Below are 8,209 nucleotides of genomic sequence, written 5' to 3'. Positions count from 1 at the left end.
TTTAAATAAGTAAAATATTTTTTTTAAGTTGCTTTCCTACCTTTCTTTTGGCTTGGCCTTGCTAGATATATTCCACCCATTGCTTCCAGGCTGGGCCTCCTCTTTCGCGGCGTCTCCTGTACACAACGCTCTTTGTGTTTAGTCTTATTAGCCCCAAGCGGAGGTCTCTGTCTTTTAACTGGCTGCACAGACTTTATCACATTTACTTAGATCATTGTATTAGAGCATCTGGCCAGAGAATACCTTTTCTTTAATCAGTTTTTTAGCCCCTTAAGACAGAAAGCTCATTTTAAAGCACAATAGAACATTTTTCATAAGCTTTTGAGCATTTTCATCTTTTTTTATTCAGCTGAAAGGGTGGGGGAATCTCCCCTCCACAACATCTGGGGCGGGGCCAGGCTGAAGCCAGGAGCTCAGAACTCCATCCGGGTCTCCCACCTTGCTGGCAGGGGCCTGACTACTTGAGCCATCAGCGGCTGCCTCCCCGGTGTGCATTGGCATGAGGCTGAAATTGGAAGCACAGCCAGGACTCAAACCCACACACTCTGAGATGAGACGTGGGAGGCCCACGCAGTGTCTGCTGCACCCAACGCCCACCCCCATCAACGCTTTTGAGCCATTTATCCTGTTCTTCCTGAACCGCTGGTCTGGCTGATGGCCCTCGGGGGAGACCTGCTCCCTGCTTGGAGGAGGGGCTACACCTGCTCCGGGTACCTTCAGGAACAACTCGCGGATTTCCAGATTCGGGGGGGGTCTCCCCAGATCCCAGCAGGAGCTTCTCCCCGAGCCCTCTGGGAGCAGCCACCCCCTGGGATCCCACTGCTGCGGCCGAGGTGCTCAGGTGCTCAGGGGTCCATCATCCCACCTGGGCTGACCTCAGACGCTGGCCCCAGAGTGGCTCAGGGCCTTGGTCCTTCTCCAGCTGTGTGCACGAGGCATCCTGTCTCCTGGAGAAGCAGGCCCAGGTCATGGCCAGGACAGGTCATGGCCAGGGCAGGTCATGGCCAGGGCAGGTCATGGCCAGGACAAGTCATGGCCAGCTCAGTCTCCAGGGAGGGGTCTTGGCTGGCCTTCCTGAACCAGCCTTGCTGTTCCCTAGAGGAATCATGAGCTTTGTCAGGGGAGAAGGATGCCAGCCAGTACTCGGTGGGGATGTTGGGGTGGCATGGATAGCTTGAGGCGCCCCTGAGTGTCTCCAAGGCCTCTCCTAAATCCAGGCTGAGCCTGGGCCGGCCGTCGTTGGAACTGGAACCTGCCCTTGGGCTGCTGTGGTGAGGGGCTCTGCTGGCATCCCTCCCCGGTGGGGTCACGCATGCTCCCTGTAGCCTCTGCCTTTGTGCAGCTCCTGAACCAAGCAGCACTCTAACCCTTCTTGGCCCTCGTCCTCCCAGACAGGCAGAATCGTGGCCCATGAGTTTGGCCTTAGCGCCCTTGGACTTCGCTGATAAGGTGTCTACACTGGCCGAGTCCCGCTTTGATCTCCTCTTTCCCTTTCCACTTGCCAGTTCCTGCTCTGCCCTGGTCTCCTAGCAGCATGGACAGGGCTGAGCGCAGGGCCTGGCAGCCAGCGGGGATGGGAGATGGTGGAGTCCTCACCAGGTGACAGCTTTGCTGTCTGATGTGTATGGACCTATTCGATCCTAAGAACCTTATGGGGTGGTTGCTATGGTCAACCAGAGACGAGGAGCAAGGGCTGTGGGTTGGGGGGGGGTGGGCTTCTGGCCTGGTGGTTAAGATGCCAGTGGGGGCACCTGCATCTCATACTGGGGAGCCTGGGAGGCAGCAGGGGACAGCTCGAGCGATTGAGTCCCTGCCGTGCACGTGGAAGACCTGGACTGAGTCCCAGTTGGCCGACTTCAGCCTGGCACAGCCGTGGATTCTGTGAGCATTTGGGGAGTGAACAAGCAGTTGGGAGCTCACTCTCTCTGCCTGTCTTTCAACTAAATAAAAATTTTTAAAAAGGAGCCAGGGCTCTGGGTTCAAATCTGGTCGTCTGACTCAGTGTGACCTGGGACAAGCTCCCTATGCCTCAGCTGTGTCCTCTGGAAGACAGAGCTCCCAGGACCTAGAGTCTCTTTAGGTGTCAGGCATTCGAGGAGGTTGGAGGTGGGAGGAGCTGAGAACAGGGCTTGCTGTGTTGAGAGTGCTCTGTGGTCGCTAAGGATCGCCACCGCTCCCATTCGGCAGACTGGAAAACCGGGGCAGTGAGAGGCTAGAAGACTTGCTTGAATCACACCGCCGAGTTCAAGGGTTGTGGTCGGAACACGGGTGCCCTGGCTGATGCCTGCCCTCTTCCCCTAGGGTTCCCCACCTCCACCTCGGGCAGCCCCTCCCGCCTGCTCCCGTCACAGCGGTGCCATGGGCATCCCAGGCCCACCTGTGAGCACTCCCTGCAGGCAGATCCTGGGACTGAGATCAGACGCGGCATTGAGCTGGTGTGTGGTGGTGATGCAATGCCAGGGGTAGCCCACCAGTTCACAGGCTGCCAGTGGGGACCCAGAAACACGGGCAGGGCAGGCAGGTTCTGCAGGTGCCACCTCCAGCCGGAGAAGCTGGGCTGAGTTCCGGCTTTACCTGTTGCTTTGTTACCTACCCTGTGATGGCTCAAGTGCTCGGCCCTGCCATCCATGTGGAAGACCTGGATAGAGTTCCAGGCTCCTGGCTCTAGCCTGGCCCGGCCCTGGCTGTTACAGGCATTTGAAGAGTGAATCAGAAGATGTGTGATCTCTGTCTCTCAAAAAAATGAAAATAAATGACTAAAAATTAAAAAAAAATTGGGTGGGTAAATATCTAGATTGGGTGCTTAGACTCATCTATTTTGCTCTGTAGAAATTTGTGGCTTGTCTTTCCATTTTATTAACATAATCTTTTAAGTGCGAACATTTCAATTTAATGAAATTTTTGTTTTTCCATTCTTCATGTTTCTGCGTCATATCGAATGCTTTCCCCTAACTTGGAGATCATAAAAATCCTCTCCTGAGGTTCATTCCAGGAGTTTTATAGCTTCTGTGCCTACATTTCGGTCTACAGTTCATTTTGAGTTAATCTTTGTGTAAGGTTTAAAGTGGAGGTAGGGGCTGGGATTGTGGCTTTGTAAGTAAAGCCGTGGCCTGCAGTGCTGGGAAGGCAGGGGAAGATGGCCCATGTCCTCGGGCTCCTGCATCCACATGGGAGACCCGGAGGACGCTCCTGGCTCCTGGCTCCTGGCTTCAGCCCGGCCCAGCCCCAGCTGTTGCAGCCATCTGGGGCGTGAAGCAGCAGATGTAAGATCTCAACTGTTCGTACAAACTGAAGGCCAAGTGGGTCTTGTTCAGCGAAGCCGACAGGTTTGTCTGATTTCCCGTGGGTGCATTGGTTGCCTGGCCAGGAGCCCCTTGGTGACGGGCATGAGGACACAGCCCGGCCAGCAGCAGCCAGAGAGACAGAACGGGGTGTGCCATCCTAGGCAGAGAAAGAACGCCATCACCCTGCGATGCTTAGTCGGTCTACAGTGTTCTTTGTGTGACCTGTATGTACATGAATGTGTAACAGCAAGTATGCGCAATCATGCATGTAAATTTCCACGGGAAGCAGAAGTGTATTGCCCTGTCATTCCCCCAGTCACAGTCCCATGGGCCCCTCTGCTAGAAATAATTACTGTTCTCTCAGCAAGCACCTGTCGCTTCATTATTTGCATGGTTGCATCTGAGGGCATTCCAGCAAGTTCATAGAAAAACGGAACTAAAAGATGACTATTTTGGCTCACATATGTGAATTCCATGCATACTTTTTCATAATATGTATTTTCCATAAAGTTTTTGAAGAGCCCTGCGTGCACTGCAGAGCGAGGATTTACTTAGTGCAGGCTGCTGAGCCATGCTCTCCCGTGAACATCTCTCACGTTCTCTCTCGTTCTCTCCCGTGAACGTCTTCGTGCAAAGAGCCGAATGCAGGGCAGTCCACAGGCCCATGTACGCCGCCGACATGACGCTGAGGTAGCTCTGGGAAGGGCCAGTTTCCCGCCCAAAAGCCTGCACCAGCTCTGCTCTCCCCTCCTCGCCCCCTCCCTGAGGATGCACACCCACCTCCTCCTTGAGTGACAGGACAACCATGGTGGTGGGCGGTGCTCGGGCGGCTTCTGCCCCCGTCGGATTCGGAGGAGACCTTTCCGGCCATGATGGCTACGAGGCCTCTGTCCCTCAGAGATGCCACCGGTGTGCCATTCGCCTTTCAGCCTCATCACCTGCAGGCAGTTTGAGCAGCCTCGTGTGTGTGACCTAGCAGAAGGGTCACGCTGATGGAGACCCCCCCACACCGGCCCCCCCATGACTGCAAACCACGCGGCCCTTTCTTGTCATTGTCCCTCTCCAGCTTACATGTTGGGAACCAAAACAGAAACTGGGATTTGGCAATAGAAATTTAGAATTTGTGGCTTTTAAAATGCACTTTGATGTTGTGAAAGGCAATCTCTTTTCTTTTCCAAAAATCATCAGCTATTTCTGAGAATTTAGTCCCCCTGCTTAAACTTTAGAATCGATTTGTCAAACTGAAGAAATAGATTTCAATTAAAATGATTACATTGAGGGCAGTTGTCTCTCATTCCGCCTGTACAGCTCTCTAATAGTTTAGACCTTATATGAATATATATTCTTATATGAATATATATATATATATTCATATAGGTCTTAACCTCTTCCCGTCACGCCTATGTCCATGTTTATAGCACTCTTACATACTTTCTGGGCCGTCACAGTGGTTCTGATGTTTCCTCATTCCATTTCTAATTGGTAGAAACTGATTCGGGGAATGTATCCAGCAGCTGCTCCAGACTCTGAGTCCTGTCTTCTTCCGGAAGCAGGAACTCAATGAGCTTTATTCTGTCCCTTGCCGCTCCCTGTTTCAGAGCCAGGGGCCTTCCATCAGCTCTGCAGGCCCTGTGGCCGGTGCCGGCCCCACGGCTAAGACAGAGCCTGCGTGCCCACAGCTGCACGGGGGCTGTGTCTCAGCCTCAGGTGCAACCCAGGAGCCCCGGGAGCAGCTCTACCTCGGGGGAAGACCCTGCCCCGTCAGCCTGCTTGCAGCACCAGCCCTCCAGTGGGCCTCCGTGGGCGCAGCGCTGGGCTAGACCTGCGAATTCTGATGGGGCGGTCACCCCGTCCCCTCCTGTGTCCCACATGCCCACGTCTCGGGATACTGTGTGAGGAGCTTGCTGGTGTGCGGAGAAACTGGGGGACAGCCCCTGCTGTGGAAGGCTAGGGTGGAGGTGGAGAAGCGCTCCCCTCCCCTGCCCTCTGTGCTTCCTTTCTCCATCCCGGCTGGTACGGTTTGGCCGTGGTCAGAGCCTGTTCCCCAGTGGTCCCTGTGCTGGACGTGGCGCCCATGGTGGCCACGCTGGGAGGTGGTGGTGGCTCCTTTAAGAGGCAGAGCCTGGTGGGTGGTGACTGTGTCAGGTCCTGAGTATGGGTCTCCTGGGGTGCTGGGCCACTCCCACAGCTCCCACAGTTACTTCTGCGCCGAGCCAAGGGGCCCTCGCCAGAGACCGGACAGATGGAGCCACCCAGCCTTGGGCTTTCAGCCTGCAGCACTGAGCTACATAAACCCCTGTGCTTCACAGAGCACTGAGTCAGGGACCCGGGCCGCGACCACCGCCCACTCCTAAAGCGCTACCCGGGGTCTGGGCCGGGTGCTGTCACTGCTTTAGAGGCCTGGACCCAGAGCCGCCGGGATGGGGCGGTGCAGAACAGGGCAGGCCAGAACCAGCTGGAGATCGAGCTGGCCAGTGTGTGTGGAACTGGAGTTCAGGAGAACTCGCCCAGCCGGGCAGGCAGAGGCGCGGGCGGTGTGCGGGTTTCCAGGGCCCCAGGGAGGGCTCGGCCTCTGCCGGGCACCCCAGCAGGACCCCAGCCCACGCGGGCGCCGTCTTCCCGCGGGTGGCTCCTCCCTCTTCCTTTCCTTTGTCGATTTCCAGGTAGGAACGACTTCTTGTCTCCCTGTGCAGGAGCCCAAGGTCCGACTGGGCGATGTAGAAAAAGCTCTCCCCACCCAAAGAAGCCTTTTGTTTAAAGAAAGCGAACTGGATGCGTGTGTTTCATGAGTACAGCTTCAGGGACACAGCGCTTCTGCCCTCCCACCCCCACGCCCACCCCTCCTCCTCCTCCTCCCTCACCCATGCCCAGTCCCATTCCCCGCCGAGATCCATTTTCGATTAACTTTATACACAGAAGACCAACTCTACTCAGTAAAGAGCTCAACAGAGAAACAGTTCTGATAAGGAAAGCCCTACCATGTGCAGGGGAGGAAGCGCTCTTGTTGCTATAGGAAGGGGACCACGTGCTAAGACACCATGAGGGGGCCTTGTTCTGCTCTGCAGATAAGCCCAGGAAAGGTGGAGCAACTAGTTCAAAAGCCAGCAGGTGACAGGGATTGTGCTGGTCTTGGGGTGTGGCCTACGCGACACCCGGGTCTTTGTTCTGTTACTCCCAAAGGTGGCTTCTTGGAAGTGGGCCCAACCTGAAACCGCTGCAGAGGAGAAGAGAACCAGAGGGGTTCCGACAGCAACTCCTGTAGCACCGGGTTGGCGCTGATGTCTATAGACACCACGCACACACATGCACACACACACGTGTGCACACAGGCACACATGCGCACACAAGCAAGGCACACACGTGTATGCATGCATACACATGCACACAGACACCCACACATACACACATGTGCACACACATGCACATGCATGCACACAGACAATCTCACACACGCACATGTACACATGCACACGTATGCACACACACATGCACACATGCATACACAGTGCACACAGACATACACACATGCACACATGTATACACATATGCACACAGACATACACATGCACAAATGCATACACACATGCACACATATGCACACAGACACCCACACATGCACATACATGCACACATACACACATGTACACACAAGCACATGCATGTGTACACATGGAAACATACACGCATACATACACACATACACACATATGCACACAGACACGCACACATACACACATGCATACACCCGAGCCTGTTTTTTCTTGATTTATTAATTTCTCTTGGAGTGTCTTTGGACACACTTTCTTGGAATGAAATGATCATTAGTTTTATTGGAAGCATCAACTTCCTGCCTGAGAGTGAGGGTCGCAAAGGCATCTGAGACTCTGGCTTTGGGAGGGTGCCTTCATCTGCCAGCCACCCCCCCCCCCACTCTCTCGGCAGAGGAAGTAGTGAAATGCATGATTTGGCTTGAATTAATCTCGCTCTGGAATGTTTTGGGAGTTACAAAACGTGACGAGACAGAGAGAAGGTTTCCAGGTACCAAGTTACTTAAAATAACGGCGTAGCCAGGTGGTATCTGGAGCACAGGTGCGATGCTGCTTGGGGTCTGCATCCCGTGCTTGAGTTCAGGTCCTGGCTCTGCCTCTCACCCAGCTTCCTGCTGTTGCACGTCCTGGGCAGCAGCAGACGCTGGGTTAAGCACTTGGGTCCCTGCCACCCATATGGGAGATCTGGATGGAGTTTTGGGCTCCTGGTCCAGTCCTGACTGTTGTGGGCATTTGGGGCATGAACCAGGGGTGGAAGAACTTTCTCTCTCTCTCTCTCTCTCTCTCTCTCTCTCCCCCAGAAATGGAGTTACCAACGTCTAGTACCTAGTGGGGATGTTGGATGTCTGCACTGGGAACAGTAGGGAAACTCATGACATAGGACCCCAGGGGGTGACAGAGCGCAAATACTCATGGCATGGTTTCTTGGAAGATGAAGATGAAAACGGAAATTGTTTCTGGTCAAGAAAGGGGTCAGACTCAGAAATCTGGGGACAGGAGGCCTCGTGGACATCCGTGGGTCGGGGCAGTCAGTGGTCTCCGTTGTCTGTGGTGGAGGTCCCTGGAGTTCTGCCTTGGAAAGGATTCTGAAGTTTGAACAAAGGTGGAACTGGGGCAGTGACTGGTGGCTGATGTCCCGGGTGTGAGATCAGGAGGCGTGGCCCACGGGACGTGTACTTACCAGTTTTAGTCTAGCCTAGGGCAAGTAGAGCAAGCAGAGGCTGGGGGCTACGGCAGGGCCTCCGCAGAGTTAAGCAGCAGGAGGCAGACTTAGAATCCTCTCTCCTGCTGTGGGAAGGGCCTCTCTGCTCCATTCTGCACTCTCTCAGCACTGGTTAGAAATCTGAGCCATACGCTCTCAGCGTGGAATGGGGATAA

The sequence above is a fragment of the Lepus europaeus genome, chromosome 22 (genome assembly GCF_033115175.1).
Source record: "Lepus europaeus isolate LE1 chromosome 22, mLepTim1.pri, whole genome shotgun sequence".
Taxonomy (NCBI): domain Eukaryota; kingdom Metazoa; phylum Chordata; class Mammalia; order Lagomorpha; family Leporidae; genus Lepus; species Lepus europaeus.
This window is presented reverse-complemented; position numbering follows the sequence as displayed.